At 46.2% G+C, this 17,383-nt stretch overlaps 1 pseudogene; it reads right to left on the reverse strand.

Moving 5' to 3' along the window:
- Nucleotides 1-635: 635 nt before the first annotated feature.
- LOC105982170 overlaps nt 636-17,383 on the reverse strand; it is a 19,403-nt pseudogene continuing 2,655 nt past the window's right edge.

A 17,383-nucleotide genomic window follows, 5' to 3' on the forward strand; every position in this document is an offset into this window, starting at 1 on the left:
GGAAGGAAGGAAGGAAGGAAGGAAGGAAGGAAGGAAGGAAGGAAGGAAGGAAGGAAGGAAAAAGAAAGAAACAAAGAAAGAAAGAAGGAAAGAAAGAAGGAAAGAAAGAGGGGGACTAGATAATCTTTTTAGGCCAATATAGTAACAGGTATCTTTACTAAAACAGAAGTCAGAGAGACTTCTAGACCAAACCTGGTGGCAGCTGCTTGCTTTCCAAGACAATCAGGAGACTGAGGCAAGAGCACTTGACTCCAGGAATTCAAAGGCAGTTGAGCAACATAAGAAAATTTTGTCACTTAAAAAAAGGTGGGGGTGGGAGGAGCTGGGAATGTGGCTTCGTGGTAGAGTGCTTGCCTAGCATGCAGGTTTGATTCCTCAGTACCACAGAAACAGATAAAATCCGGAAGTGGTGCTGTGGCTCAAGTGGTAGAGGGCTCGCTGTCAGCAAAAAGAAGCTCAGGGACAGCGCCCAAGTCCTGAGTTCAAGCCCCAGGACTGGCAAAAAAAAAAAAAAAAAGCCTCTAGTTACAGCAGTCATATAAAAGCTGGACATGCATCTCAGTTTCCATATGCAGACATGCATCTACATATATATAATGATTTTGGATTTTGTATCTTGTTTCAGTGTTTTATCTAGATCATAAACATCTTCCTACTACAACTAGAAGTCTTCAAAATGATTTTTTATGGCTAGTCAGTAAAAATCTGTATTTACTAGAACTATAACACATTGTCAATTTTCCCCCTACACAACGAAGACCCTTTTCATTCATTAATAATTAAATGTCCTCATTTCTGGTTATTCCACCTGCAAAATTACTAGGTGTGGAGATAGAGAAAGATTTATAGTTTTAAGGAGAAGCAAAGAAAAGTTTGTTTATATCCATCAAATAGCATGCTACACCCACTGGGATCTCCTGGAAACCACCTCTCTAATCCACATGCACAGATTTTTCAGTCCTAATTCAAGTGTCTACCTAGCTTTGCAATGGATGTTCTTCACTTATTGCTCGTTCTTCAACCCTTTCTCCTGCTGTCAATACTATGTGTTAGGCACTGTGCATTGGCAACTGCAACAAGCACTTTATATCCAACCTCACAACAACCAAGGGCATCTCCAAATCAAAGACAACTTCAGGCCAAAGATCTGGACAAGGACAGAACTTGCCTGGTGATGAACATCAGTAAAGTTAGTGGGCCAAATGGCCAATGGGAGCTCTGAGCTTACATAAACCCCTTGAGCAATGAGGGCAGTGATGAGAGGAGACTCTACGTCTTCACCATGAGCATGATCCCAATATTCCAAGGGGAAAAGCAGAGTCTGCTGCCAGACCCAGCTTCCAATCTCGCGGCTAACCAGGCTCATAGAACCTTCTAAGAATGTGAGAGCCTTGGAGACTTCCTTCTAGAAGGATCTGGAAACCAGAAGCCAGAGTAATAAGTTTGATTTCACACTAATGCTTCATTTCAATGCAGCTAGGTCTATGGCGTTCTTGTTGTGGGCTATGAACTGGCCTAGGCCTTGGGCTTTGGGCTAGAGGCAAGGACGCATCCCCACAAGGCTTCCAGTCCACCAAGCAGGACACACTAGTGACAGGATCACTCAGCCAAATGACCGTGGGCAGGTCAATGAACTTTGCTAAACCTCTGATTCCTGTCAACACAAAGTTCAGAAACCCTCAGAGTTGTGGGGTGCTGGAGAACAGGAGGGTGGCATAGTTCACTGAGCACAATGCCCACCCATAATGACCACCACCACGTGCCCAATGACCACCTAGAAGAGGGCACTTGTGTGCCTTCCGCTCTTCCCTTCTCTGCTAAGGGCATCTGCATTTGTGGATCAAGACACCCTTTCGATCTTTTAGAATAAACTTCCTCACAAAACCACCAATAGAGCAGTTCATGCAGGCCTGTCCCTACATGTCACACTAATCCCCTCCCTCCTCCTATCAGACCAGACCACATGACTATACAAAACAGCTTTGTTTCCTCTCTGTGTCCCTCTCAGACATCAGGACCAGGAGCTGGGGGAGAGCAATGCCTGAAGCCAGCAGCCAATAATGTGTCTGGAACCCCTCCGACAGCACAGTTATTTCCATCATGTTTCACATCAAGTGACTCTCACCTGCGCCCGTTCTCTCTCGAAAAACCCAGTCACCTCCCTCTGACCTTGAATGCACATGAACGCTTTATGGTCTGTTTTCACCTTTCAATTCTGCAAAGTGCTTACTGCTCCAGAATCCTTTTAAAGCTTGTCAGAGCGATGGTGAGGATGATAAGAATTATCCCAGCAGACTTCCACTTTCACCGCCAGAATTAATGCGGTCTATTTAAAGTGTGGCTCACCTGCCATTTAAAGCACGAGGTGTCCATAATTTAATTGGGGAATATATTCTGATTTGCTTTGAAACGTGGGATAAATTGCAAAAGTGTGCAAGGGCTTCTGCTTCTCAGAATACCTGTAAGCCTAGCTACTTGGGAGGCTGACATGGGGAGAATGTGGTTGAAGGCCTACTCAGACAGATATACCCTTCCCAAACAGTAACTGCATAGCGGCATACACCTATCATCTCAGCTGCTCGGGGGAGCTGAGGTTGGAAGGACTGCGGTTCCATACCAGCCAGGGCAGAACTATTTTCAAGACTCCATCTCAATGGGAAGAAACTGACCAAAGTAATATGCATCTGTCGTCCCAGCTATGATGTGAAGCCTAGAACACACCCATCATGATCCAGACACATCCCAGGGCAGGAAGCAAAAGCTTACCTCAAAAAGAGCCTGTGCCAAAGTGGGCTGGAGGCATGGCTCAGCAATAGAGCACCTGCCTCGCAAATGTGAGGCAACTTAGTTCAAATCCCAATACTCCCAAAAACCAAGAACAAGAACCAGGACCAGGGAAGGGGTGTGGAGGAGGCCAGAGAGGAGACAAGGGGAAACGTTTGTTCTGGTAAAGTTTCCAGCAGGCCTCATCCTTCGTTGACAATACCAAAGATTCATACTTTAGGGACTGCAAGAAGATGAAACCTTGGCTAAAACTCTGCAATGCTGTGATGTTATGTGACTGAGTTAGTCCCCATTTTCCCCATTTGTACAATGGGGGTCAAGTATTTCCCTGTAAGGTTTGCTCTGAGGGAAAATGAGAGCCTAATATGCATCCAACAATGCAACCAGCAAGTGTAAACCACAATTTACATATCTGGCATGAAACTGTTGTACAATGAAAAAACAGCTATTACTACTACCTGACTTGAAGCCAAAGCCCAGGTACGCAGGGACATCCCTTCCCTGTTCTCCAGGCATTCCATTTTCCTGTGGGCAACGTGTTCCATTTCGTCCATGGGAAGTTGCCTTGAGCACTGAGCTGTCAAGTTGCTCCTTGGAGACAGCAGAAACCCAGGCTGGACAATGACGAGGCCACCACGCTGTTCCCTACTCATAGCCCTATTTGAGACTTGGATCACTGTGGGGTTTTTTCATTACTTTTTCTATTTTCTAATACTGTGTGAAACTATGAATATCCCTTAAGTTTGGTAGCCTCACTGGGCTCACTGGGCGCTGGTGGCTCATGCCTGTAATCCTCACTTTTTTTTTTTTTTTTTTGTCGGTCATGGGGCTTGAACTCTAGGCCTGAGCGCTATCCCTCAGCTCTTCAGCTCAAGGCTAGCGCTCTACCACTTGAGCTACAGTGCCATCTCCAGTTTTCTGGTGGTTTATTGGAGATAAGAGTTTCACAGACTTTCCTGCGTGGGCTGGCTTTGAACCATGATCCTCACATCTCAGCCTCCTGAGTAGCTATGATTACAGGTGTGAGCCACAGGTGCCTGGCTTTACTCTTACCTTTTTAAGCTGAAATCTGAGGATCACAGTTAAAAGCCAGTCCATCAGAAAAAAATCCCAAAGACTCTAATCTCCAGTTAACCATCAAAAAGGTGAAGTGGAACTTGTGGTTCAAGTAGTAAATCACTAGCCTTGAGCAGAAAAGCTAAGGGATAGTACCCAACACACACACAGACACACACAGACACACACACAGACACACACACACAGACACACAGACACACACAGACACAGACACACACACAGACACAGACACACACACAGACACAGACACACACACACACTCTCTGAAGCTATTTTCCCTCAGAGAGGTACAAGGGAAAGGACCTGTGAGACTTACAATCCAGGTATCTAAACACTGACAACTGATGCCAAAGCTGAGTCTTCATTGAAGAGACATGGAGACATGTGTGGAGCAGCACACAAGGCATTAGTCCAGTCACACCAGAGCTTCATGCACTGGACAGTATTCATGCTCCTATGTAGCCACAGCCCAAGCATGCACTACCCCTAATGTCAAGGGTCCTCCCTGGAACCCCATGGAGGCCTCCATAATCTAGAGGCCCAGTGGATGACATGAAGTTCATCAAGAATGACACCCTGGTCTCTGGCTCTCCCCCTAAAGCCAGGTGCTTTCTCCCAGCTGTTAGACTAGACACTGCTCAGTATTTTCTCCACCCCATGGCAGAAGGCTTGCATGCTCTCTTTGACCAGAAGTAAACCTGAACGTTGCTGAGGACAGCGGAGAAGCACCAGGGGGGAACTGAAAGCATTTCAGGGAGGGCCGGGTGTAGGGCGGACTTCCCCTCACCACTACAGGACAGGACAGGCCTCTGCCGGCACATGCAGCTTCCTCCCAACTCATTTTCTTCAGAAAAGCTGCTGCCCAAGGTGACTCAATGAAGCAAAACATAAACTCTGCTTTGAGTCAAGTGTAGTCAACCGTTCTCAGAAATCCCCACTGAGGACCAATGCAGCGGTTTCTCTATCCTTACCATTGCGGTGTATTAATATACTCGCTTCCAACGCACTGTGAAATGCGCACAAAAAGCAGAGGGCAGGAGTTGGATCACTAGGAAAATGAGCACGATGGCCTGAAGTCTTGGGTGTTTCACTGTTTAACAGTACCGGATTTGAACTCAGGGCCTTGAGCTCACTAGCCACTGGAGCCTTTTTCACATTAACTTATTTTTTATATATAGGGTCTTAAGTCTTTTCCTAGGTAAGCTTTGGAAAGTGATTTTCCTACCTCCACCTCACAGGTAGCTGAGGTTACAGGCATGCTACAATGCCCGAATTTAGATAGGTCTTCATAATTTCTTGCCTGTGCTAGTCTTAAACCAAGATCCTCCCCAACTATGCTTCTAACGTTTCTGGGATTACAAGTGTGAGCCACCACACCCAAGCTCTGAAGTCTATATTTGAATGGAGCCTCTACTATGTAGATAGCCAAGCAAAACACTGAATACAGGAATGAACAAGGATGGACACAACCTCAGAAACAGCTGACAGAACAGAGCAGTGTCTACCCAGTCTGGTAAGAAAACCCCTGGGGACTGGTGAGAAAAACACTAGGGACTGCAGGAGATGGGGACAGTGCAGATGAACTGCACAGGAAGCTTATGGGTTAACAGTCACAGAAATCTGAAACTCCAAGCAAGAATAAATTAAAATCACAGTGAGCTCCCACTTCATATCCATGAGGATATGATTATTAAAAAAAAAAAAAAAGCAGGCACTCATGGCTCATGCCTATAATCCTCCTCTTAGGAGGCTCAGATCTGAGGATTTTTGTTCAAAGTCAACCGAACCCAGGCAGCAAAGTCTGTGAGACTCATATCCAATAAACCACCAAAAAGTAAAAGTGGAGGGATGGCTCAGATGGTAGAGGACCAGCCTTGAGTGAAAGAGCTAAGGGACAGTACCCAGGTCCTGAGTTTAAGCTCCAGAATGGCATAGAAAAAAATAAAGTAAAAGTAAAAAACAAAAAGGCAAGTGTGGAGGTGGAGAAACTTTTATACTATACTGCTGATGAGAGTATAAAATGCAACAGGCAATGGAAAACAATTTGGTGGTCCCTAAAGAAGTGAAGCCTAGATGACCAGATGCAAGAAAATAAGTATGTGTACTCCTAACTTCACACCAGGTGCCCGTCATAGTATCTACATGCACAAAGAATCTCAGGCTCAGCTGGGCACCAGTGGCTCACATCTGTAATCCTACCTACTCAGGAGGCTGAGATCTGAGGATTACAGTTCAAAGCCAGACCCGGCAAGAAAAGTCCATGCGACTATTGAATCTCCAATAAACCACCAGGAAACCAGAAGTGGCGCTGTGGCTCAAATGATAGAGAGCTAACCTTGAGCAAAAAAGCTCAGGGACAGTGTCCAGGCCCTGAGTTCAAGCCCCATGACCAACCAAAAAGAAAAAATAATCTCCAGCTCTAGTTTCCTCAGTGAATTATTCCACTTGAGGACGAAAAATGGCAATTGTATCCAAACTCATGTACAAATAGAAAAAAAGGAAACACTTTCTAACTTGTATGATGAGCCTGAATAACCATGATCCCAAGTTATGGAAAAAAAGAATATTACAAAATAACAAGCCAATCTATCCAAGGCATAGAAGCAAAAATCAGAGTCAAAGCCAGTGACCCATGAAAAGCACAGTCATTACCTCACCAGGTTTTAGGCTAGGAATGCAGGAGTGGTTAACACGCGGAAGTCAAGCTCACCATGAAATAGGACACACCCTCAGGACAGTATTAGGTGTGAGCAGGCCTGAGGAGCCACCATGCTGACTGAACTGACCATAGTCTACTCTGGAGCCCAGGGCATAGGAACCCCAAGACTTGGTAACCTTGCTTCTTGGCCCAAAAGAACGCACATACAAACTCAATCCTGGTGCCATTGCTTGCATCACCCAAACCAGAAAGGACTCAAATGCCATCCGGAGCAGAGACGTGTGTAACGCTGACCCTGGGGAAAGCTGAGGAGCCCCACCAGCACAGCAGAGCCACAGAGCAACGCTGACTGGAGCCGACCAGACCCACGCTGCATTCCAATGCAGACCAGACAAACCCAGTGGGAGCAGTCAAAGCCGTGGCTACCTGTGAGGAAGAGGTAGGCAGAGTAACTAGCAGAGACTATGGGGCACTTTTTCCTAGATAGGAGGAGAGGAGTTGTGGCAATGATAGACACGTGGTTGCATGTGTGGCCGGGGGAGGGTGTTTGCCTGGGTGCCCTGTCAGCACCACAGAGACTGCAACAATGGACTCGGTGAATTGTCTTAAATATAACCCATCCAAAATTATGTCCTTTATCCCAGAGCATAATCCCAGAGTGAGTATCAAGAAGTGTGAACAAGAAGTACTTTCCTCCCATACCAACAGTGTGGAAAAAGGACTGTGCCACACAAGCTGGGGCACTGCACTTCATTTAAGTTCTAAGAGCAATAGGGAACAATGGAGACTGTGGAGAACAAGAAGAATGTGTTTCCCCAACTATACAACTCAGTAGTGCTCAGTTTCAGCCAAAGATACTAGTGGAAATGTGTGTCCAGAATCACAGGCTGCCGTGTGGGGCAAGCTTGCTGAGTGTGGTGACGTGCTGGCACCTCCAAGGCCACCCTAGGCTACGCAGCGAGACTCTGTCTTGAAGGAATGAATGGAAAAAGGCTGCAAACCTGTATTTTAACATGAAATTGCACAATTTTGTTCTAATACTGGCAACCAAAGTTTTCAAGCTATGAGCACACAGAACAGGGGCACCAGCTCCTGGACTCAAGTCTTGCATCTAGCTTTCCCCTAGAGGACCCAGTGCAGCTATGACCCGGGCAAGCTCACCATTAGCTACAACATTGTGATTTATCCTTTCCTTCGGTCATTACTTTGAGGCTCAGCTTTTCTCTCCTCTCACCTGTAATGGAGCTAATACTATAGCTTCAGGGGGTAGCTTGGCATTGATTCTTGTCAGCCAAGCCACACTGGTCTCCAGGGAGTTGGCCACTGAGGAGCACAGGCTTGCTGGCAGAGGAGGGAAATGCTAGGAAGAGCCAGGAATTCAAAGCCAATCAGACTTGATTGAAATCCTCAGCTCTGCCTCCACCAGCTGTGGGAGCTTGGGTATGTTATTAAATAATTTGAGCCAAAGGTGTTATCATCCAAAACAGAAAAAGGACATCATCAGCCACCCTGGAAGACCACTGCCACGTTGCCATTTCTGAGCCTGGAATTTGCAAGAACTTTCTCTTTGAGTTCCTGTCGGCCCCATGAGGCAGGTCCCGTGAATTCCTTCTCTTACACTGGAGAGACAGAAGCAAGAAGGAAATGTCCCAGAAAGCTTGCCTGAGCATTCTCTGAGTGGACAAAGTTTTAATACCTATGGCAGCACATAAAGTGCCTGCCTGTCCCAGCACGGAGGAACAAACCAGGAGCTCTCTGATTCCAGTCTTTCTGTCCTAGGACACCACAAGGGATGGGACCAAGGGCTGAAGAAGCAATGATCGCATGATTCCCAGCTCACAGCAGCTGAAAGGCCTTGGGCTCTCCTCTAGCATTCACTGCAGCAAAGGAGGTCTTAATCAGCCAGGGCTGTCCAGCGGCAAATAAATGGTTAAGTAACCCTGCCCACAGTGATGGCAGTGATGCCCTTAGTGGCCACCCAAGGCGAAGCTAGTTTGCTGCGCTCCTGCTTCTAACTGCCACCGGCAACCAGAGGCAGCCCAGAAAACAGGCAAAGCCTCTTCCCACCCTCAGGTCGTCCCTTCATGGTACAGGTAGAGACCTCTGGCTAAGCCAGATAGGCATTGAGCACACACTGGGTAGTGATGCCCACAGCCATCGAGGCCCCTGATGCTGGCTGCCCTCTGAGCTCTGCCTCTTCCCTGGCTCTTTAAGAAAGGGATCCAAGAACCTTGAAAACCCAGCAGTGACTGGAAACCCCTCAAAGCTTCCTCTTAATCCCAACAGAACCATATTGAGTTTTAAAAATTAGCAACTGGTGAGAGAAACAGAGGAAAAGGAAAAAAGATTAGTCAAAGGACTGAAAGAAAGGAAGCACTGCAATCTGGTCCAGCAAGCCAGCACCAAGACTCAGCCGTGAAGAAAGGGCGGTGGCAGCAGTAACACGTTAGCACATGGACAAGGACTGAGGGGCCGGGATGGCAGAAAAACCTCCCTTGGATCAGTGGGGAGGAGGAGACCACAGCCAGCTCAACACAAGATGATTCACTTCAAGGTTATGACCGGCAGTTGTGGTCATGAACAGCTGTTTCCTCCATCTCCCCTGGAGGTCAATAACGAAGATCCCTGCCACTTCTGAGAGCACAGAGGGCGCTTATAGCACCAACACACACAGGGCCAGGCTCACACATTGAATGTTACATCACGCACAAACACACACAGGCCCAGGCCCACGATAACGCCAAATGTGACATCATAAACCAACACACAAAGCCAAGTTCACTCTAGCTCCGAATGTTACATCATATACCAACACAAAGTGCCAGGCCCACACCAGTGCTGACTGTTAATGGTTGTCATTGCTACTAGCATTTTCCCTTCTTCTGGGACATATTTTTACAACATTCAAATGGATAGGAGAGGGCTGGGAATGTGGCTTAGTGGTGGAATGCTTGCCTAGCAGGCATGAAGCCCTGGATTTGATTTCTCAGTATCACATACACAGAAAAATCCAGAAATGGCACTGTGGCTCAAGTGGTGGAGCACTAGCCTTGAGCACAGACAGGCTCATGGACAGTGCTCAGGCCCCGAGTTCAAGCCCAAGGCCTGTTCCCCCCCCCCAAAAAAAAAATGGATAATAGAATCTAAACTCAGAGATGCGCGAGATTTCTGTGACTGTGGAAGACATTTAATTATGAAATACCATGCTGGCCCCATGCATAAAGTGAGCACAGGTGGTAAAGTTTCAAGCCACCACCTCGATAAGCTAAATCTTTCCGCCCCAGCCCAGAGGCGTGGGTTCAGAGAACTTCAACTTAGACACCAAACACCACCAGTAGGTCTTGTTAGCTTTTTTTTTTATTGCAAATAAGACATCAATTCTTTCACACACACGCATTATACACAGACCAGGCCCCACACAATGACTATCTTATACTCGGTATTAAAGAGAAAATAAAAAGGGAACACACCAGAGAGAAGATAGGCCCCTCCAAGCCCCAGTGGGCAGTGCAGTACCTGTCTCGGTCTTGCTGGCAAAGCCCGCTGCCTGTTTGATGGCAGCCGCCGTGAGCGCTAGCCCTCGACTCCTCTTCAAGCCATGCTGTAGGACAGCTTCAAACTGGGCACACAGACAGGTTACCCTGCAGGGGAGAGAACAGGGACTGGTCAGTCCACCAGACAAGATATGTCAGGATGGAATGGGAGGAGCATCTCCAAGGAGGGCCAGCGAGTCACAGGTGTAAACTCGGGAGACACCTGGATTTACAGGCAGGGCTGGATGACTGACCTGAACTGCTACACACACCCCGTTTACGTTCCCTTCACCTAACTCAGGGACACCCTGCAGTCTCCCCATATTCACCAGACACCTGAAGACCCAGTAATGGGGCTGGAGGAACAGGAAGGAAGAAGGAAGCAAGCAAGGAAAAGGGAATGGTACCAGCCAGCAGGGAGGGAACGCCGATGTATAAACAAATCAGTTCTTATGGGCAGGGGCTGAGTTGGTAACTGTATCCAATTCACAAATTCAACTCTAATTCCTATCACTTGTGGATGAAGGAACAAGATTACATTTTCAGACTGAATTCATTAGCCTGCCAAATTGGAAACATTGTGTAATTTCATGGCCTGTTACTTACACTAAAATAAATATGAATTCTGATTTCTTGTTCTTTTTCCTTATTAAGAGATGACATCGTGAACTGAGATCCAAAGTTGATGGAATTTTCAATTAAGTTACTGTGCATTTAATTGAATTTATTTTTCAGTAACCAAAGAAATGAGAGATTCGGAAACATGTAGAGGAGGAGGTCACACAGGTACCCCCCAATTTTCAGCATCCTCTCGGGGCTCCTGGACCCTGCTCAGTTGGATCTTCAGACTCAGAGCCCTTCCACTGTGTTGAGCAGCCAGCCCGTGTCTGCTCATTTATGAGCAGACATCTCTACATACCAGACACCGGACTGGGCTTTGAGGCAGCGAAGATGTGACTGAGAGAGACAGGCAAGGTCTCATCTTGCTTTCACGTTCAGCACAGGGAGGGAACAGGCAAAAAGGAAAATTAAGTGGTCTATTTCAATTCATGAAAACTCTGAAGAAAATAAAACAGCCCATGTGGTAGGGGGCCAAACTGATAGCCTTGAATATGACAAGAGACAGCAGATTTGACAGAGGGCCCAGTGCAAAGATCCTGAGGCCACCAACAACAACTCTGCCTAACTACAAAGATGTCCGGCTCCCACTCACCACACCACGCCTGTGGTAACAATACTACAGCTGTACATCATTTTCTGTGGCTGGTAAAAACATCCTTGCCTAATATTTCACTAGCTCCTCCCACCTACTTAGAATACATTTTAGACTTGACAAAACTAATGTTTAAAGGTACTGAAGTGACTGGCTGCAGACAGTTAACAAGAAGAAGTAGTACCCCACACACCCCACACTGATCCAATATACCCCATTCCACCAAGACTAACCACCTGTGCTGAAGCTGGCTTGTCAAACTCACAAGATCAAATACCCCCCTCCCTCTCCCTCTTCCTCTCCCTCTTTCTCCCTCTCCCTCTCTCCCTAGTTCCCTCTCTCCCTCCCTCCCTTCCTCCCTCCCTCCCTATCCTCTTCCTACTCCCCCCATCCCTGTCTTTTACGTACACACTTTGGATTTGGGGTATGAACAGAATATTATACCCCATACCAGCCCCCAAACCTACAACAGCTCCAGTTTCGCCAACACTCTCCCTAATTCCAGTCTTCACCACACCTCCACCCATCTGGCACATCTGACAATGTGTATTATTATGCATTATTGTTTATTTGTCCTAAACTTGATTCATTTTGTTCCCTTACATAAGCCTGGTTTTCCATCTTTTTTCTGGCTTTATTGTTGTATTGGCACCAAAGGCTTTCAGTTTGTCTTTCAAATGGAAGCTCATCCTTTGGCCTGGTCTTGGATTATGAACCTCCTATTTTTGCCCCCCACTCCTCAATAGTTGGTATTATAGGCATGTATCACCACATCCAGCCCCAAGCCATTTTTGTCACCCATGGGGTTTGAATTCAAGGTCTGGATGCCATCCTTGAGCTTCTTTGCTCTAGGTTAGCATTCTGAGATACAGCTCCATTTCTGGGTTTTTGCTGGTTAATTGGTGATGACTCTCATGACTTTCTTGCCCAGGCTGGCTTCAAACCACGATCTTCAGATCTCAGCTTCTTAAGTAGCTAGGATTACAAGCCACCTGGTGTGCCTGGCCAAATACACATTTTTTGTTTTTGTTTTGGGTTTTTTTTGCCAGTCCTGGGGCTTGAACTCGGGCCTAGGGACTGTCCCTGAGCACCTTTTTGCTCAAGGCCAGCACTCTACCACTTGAACCATGGCACCACGTCCAGCTTTTTCTGAGGAATAGAACCCAGGACTTCATGCATGCTAGGCATGTTACCACTAAGCCACATTCCCAGCCCCAAATATGCCTATTTTTAAAAAAGAAAAACCTCTTGTTAGCAGCACTGGGTGACAAAACAGAGTAGCCCTATAAGGAAATTAAAGTATTAAATTCTGACTTCGCTATGGCCAGAGACTGAACTCAATTCAGTCTGACCTGCCCATAGTTTTGAAAAGAAGATAGAAGTTGTAATATATTATTTTGAACTATTTTGAATAAGCTGACATTTTCATAGGCCAAAAACAATCAAATATCTGCAATTTCATTTAGTTCAACTTAATCCCAAACCAAGTGTTTCACCTGGTATCGCTGAACCTGCCAAAGGCCTGAAAGAAACCTAATGCTGTGACATTTAACAGTGAAAATGATGTTAAGTCTCTCACTTGGGCGAAGTGTGGCCCATGCTGTGAGCCAGGTGTCAGGGCCACACTCAGCAGATCACACCACTTACAAGCCACAGGGCAGGACTCACCAAGAGTCTCCACACATCAAATGAGCTGTGGGAGGTGCATGCACAGCGATTTAAAAAAAAAAATTTTTTTTGGTCTGGTCCTGGGGCCTGAACTCTGGGCCTGGGCGCTGTCCTTCAGCTCTTCAGCTCAAGGCTAGCACTCTACCACTTAAGCCAAGCTCTACCACTTGAGCCAAGCGCCACTTCCGGCTTTTTTCTTTTTGCTTATGTGGTACTGAGGAATCGAACCCAGGGCTTCATGCATGCAAGGCAAGCACTCTACCACTGAGCCACCTTCCCAGCTCCAGCGATTTAAATTTTTGACATTCCTTTTGATCTGTTTCCTTGTCATTTCTGACTGTGTATGTAACATTCTTTCATAAGACAGGCTTGCCATACACGACACTGTACAACAGAGAGACCAGACTGCCATTCCAATATAGTGGCGGCAGTCAGCAACCACTGGACTTTTGGCCACCTTGTGTCCATGCCACCTTCATAAAGCACCCAGACTTCAGTGATCTCTCTCCCCTACTAGCTATAATCTTGATGGACGGTGTGCCCAAGTCAACCTTTTTGCTACAAAAGCCTACAGGGCTCCAGAAAGCTCCCTCAGGACCACTTGTCATCCGTGAGGAAAAGATTCAATCTGTTGATTCAATCACCTCTGCAGACCTCCCACCAGCTATTCCAATGCTGGGCCACTTCCCCTCTCAGGGAAAAGGCCGTAATGCTGCCTTTCCTACTGCCTGTGGCCGAATACATTTCAAAGAGAAGATCAAGACTTGGCAACTGAAAAGGAACTCCCTTAGAGTTTTTGAAAACCCAGCCTCAAAACCGATACAACCACTAGGTAAGAGAAAAAATGCCATATTGCCATTTCAGTGTTTAAGGGGGACTGCTTCCAGACCCTCAGTGATACCAAAATCTGAGTGCTTCAGCCTCTTATGTAAATTGACATAGAACTATACACAACTTCTCTTATATTTTAAACCATCTCCAGAGCCCTTATAATACCTAATACAATTTTAAAAATGCTAGGTAAATAACAAACTACGTTGTCTAAGGATTCGTGTCCCCCAACATATGTTTATACGTATTCAATAAGATGCTTTGTTGTTGTTTTGGTTTCTGGGGGCAGAATCCAAAGTCTTGTACATGCCAAGCATACACTTTGCCTTGGATCCCTAAAAAGAGCTAGGATCCATTATTTAATATTTTTGCTGAACAGTGAGTTGAATTCTCAAAAGCGGAATCCACAGATTCAGAGGTCACCTGTACACCAGAGAGCTGAAGAGTATACTAACACATCCAAGATGTGTAACTGTCCCCAGAAAGACTTAGTCCCCAATTCAACACTGTTCAGAGACTCTGTGGAAGTCATTGAATAAAAAGACATTATTAGCTAGATTATGGAAATGATAGGGGTCACTGAGGCGTGCCTCTTGAAGGCTGCCCCATCCCTTCATCTCAGTCCCTCTCTCTATGTCCCAGACATATGAGGTAAGCTGTTCAGCTCCACTGGCCCTTCTGCCATGAAGTTCTGCCTCACCTCAGGCTCAGAAACAAGGCAGCGAGCTGACCACACGCACGGTAACCTCTGAAGGCGCGAGGCAAAATGAATCTGCCCTCCTTTTCAATCATTTGTCTCAAGAACATACCTAGCTACTCATCAGGCTGAGATCTGAGGATCCTAGAAAGATAATTCTGAAGGGCTGGGAAGGTGGCTCAGTGGTAGAGTGCTTGCCTTGCATGCATGAAGCTCTGGGTTCAATTCCTCAGCACTACATAAGCAGAAAAAGCCGGAAGTGGTGCTGTAGCTCAAGTGGTCGAGCACTAGCCTTGAGCTGAAGAGCTGAGGGACAGCGACCAGGCCCAGAGTTCAGGCCCATGACTGACCAAAAAAAAAAAAAAAAAATAATTCTGAGAGACTCTTATCTCCAATTAACAAGCAAAAAGCCTGAAGTAGAGCTGTGGCTCAAGTGGCAGAGCACCAGCCTTCAGCAAAAAGCTAAGGGACACCACTCAGGTCCTGAGTTCAAGCCCCAGTAACCGCACCAAAAAAATAAAAATTAAAAAAAAAGAGCTGGGTACCAGTGGCTCACGCCTGTAATCAGAGCTACTCTGGAGGCTGAGATCTGAGGTAACAGTTCAAAGCCAGCTCAGGCAGGAAGCGCCGTGAAACTCTTATCTCCAATAAACCAGCACAAGTGGTGCTGTGGCTCAAGTGGTAGAGCACTAGCCTGAAGCTGAAGAGCTGAGGGACAGTGCTCAGACCCAGAGTTCAAGCCCCATGACTGACAAAAAAAAAAAAAAGAACAAACCAACTTAGGCTGCATGGTTTTGCCTCTCAGGGTCTGCTTCCTCATCAGTAAGGCAAGGAAACACTACTGCTCCTCCTGAGGGTGTCTTGAAAACTGAGCATCAACATAAAGAACAACAAAAGCAATAACAGTAACTATTATCATTAATATGAAATAGTACACTATTTCTAGCCATAAGCAATAGTGATTGCAGAGGAATTAACATGTTCAACTTCCACTATTTTACAAAATAGAAGTTAATAACATTAACCTCACATTCAGAGTACAACTGCCTCTCTAAGGAAATAGACAACTCAATTATGGAGTAATAGAAGAAAAGTGACACAGAAGTCACACACACTCTTGCCACATGTACACACAGATGAATCAACCTGGCCAGGGAAGGAGGAGCCCTTAGTTAGCTCTGCATCCAGCACCTGGAACACTGACCAGACCAGAAGCCTTGGTGTCAACTGCAATCATCCAAGGAGCTCATCAAAAACACAAATTGCCAAGCAAACACTCCCACACCTATTCAGGCACACCTTCACAGCCTGACTCAGTGGATGGAGGATGGACTATGACATCCGCATCGTTAGTTTATGAGCCTCCCGGTGATTCTGATGCACATGAGGTTCATTGGAAGCCCTCGGGAAGAACTGAGTCAATGATTCTATCTACTATGCCAATGTCATCAACATACACTGAGACTCTAATGTGTGGTAGGCACAGAATGTCTGTGAAAATCCCTGTGAACTGGAGAGAGAGAGAAAAAGAGAGAGAAAGAGAGAGAGAGAGAAAGAGAAAGAGAGCAACAGCAGCAACTCTGTTCGCAAAGGTCACAAAGCTCACAGACCTGTGGTACTGACAAGTAAGCAGGTGTGTACCTGGCTACATGACAAGGAGCACACACGCATCTAATGACACTGAGCACCTTCCAGATGCAGAAAGGCACTGGAGAGCTATCCACAAAACAAACATCCTATCTGTACAGATCTGGTGCTTGGTGCCAGGAGAGAGGGAAGAGACAAAACTAAACAGCATCATGCTGAGTTTGTTAGGTAATGTATGTTATGGAGAAGAACTAAGCAGAGAAGGAAGGGGTCATTTCTAATCTGCACCTCTGTCAAAGAATCTCCAGAGCTCTGGTAAATATGTTTCTATAAGCTTTGCTTGCAGCCCTTAAAGTTTCACAGGAGAATAAGAGGATGAGGGTCAAGCAGACCAGGCAGTGCCTGGCTCTGTTGGGTGGCTGGAGCCCGCAGTGAGGGCATGGACGCTGTGTAGCTGAGATGAATGCTGAGCAGGCATGTTCCCTCGGCCTCTCCACAGGCCACAGAGCAGGAATTAGCTCTTCTGACATCACAGGGAATTTCTAGCAAGGGCTGGACGCCTGTATGTCTCTCACCCTGTCAAAATCTATGTGTCCAGCCAATGTCATAAGCTTAGGCAACCAAGTCAGCCATTCCTGGGTTGTGAATGCTTATCGTGAGTTCTGAGGCTTCCTTTTAAACCAAAAAGAACACATGACCACAGGAAATAACAGGAAAAATACCAAAGATATAAAGATTTCCAATGTTTCTACCTCTATTCATGTTGTGGACTCCTTTTTGCCAGATTTCTTTGACATAACCAGACAATGTGCACTTATATAATTTAGAATTCTGCTTTTTGTTTATTATATATTTGATTTTTTAAGTGCTACCTGAATTTTTCTGCTTAAAAACAAATTCTAACTAGGCACCAATGGCTCATGCCTATAATCTTAGCTACTCAGGAGGCTAAGATCTGCAGATCACAGTTCAAAGCTATCCCAGGTCAGAAAGTCCATGAGACTCTTACAAAACTAAAAAAAGAAAAAGAAAAGAAAAGCCAGAAGTATAGCTGTGACTCAAGTAGTAGAGCTCTGGCCTTGAGCAAAATAAGTTCAGGGACAGCACCCAGGCTACAAGTTCAAGCCCAAGGACTGACAAAAAAAAAATTCTGTATGAAGCCGGGCGCTGGTGGCTCACGCCTGTAATCCTAGCTACTCAGGAGGCTGAGATCTGAGGATCGCGGTTCAAAGCCAGCCCGGGCAGGAAAGACCGTGAGACTCCTATCTCCAATAAACCACCAGAAAACCGGAAGTGGCGCTGTAGCTCAAGTGGTAGAGCGCTCGCCTTGAGCT

Source organism: Dipodomys ordii, unplaced genomic scaffold (genome assembly GCF_000151885.1).
Source record: "Dipodomys ordii isolate 6190 unplaced genomic scaffold, Dord_2.0 Scaffold14, whole genome shotgun sequence".
NCBI lineage: Eukaryota > Metazoa > Chordata > Mammalia > Rodentia > Heteromyidae > Dipodomys > Dipodomys ordii.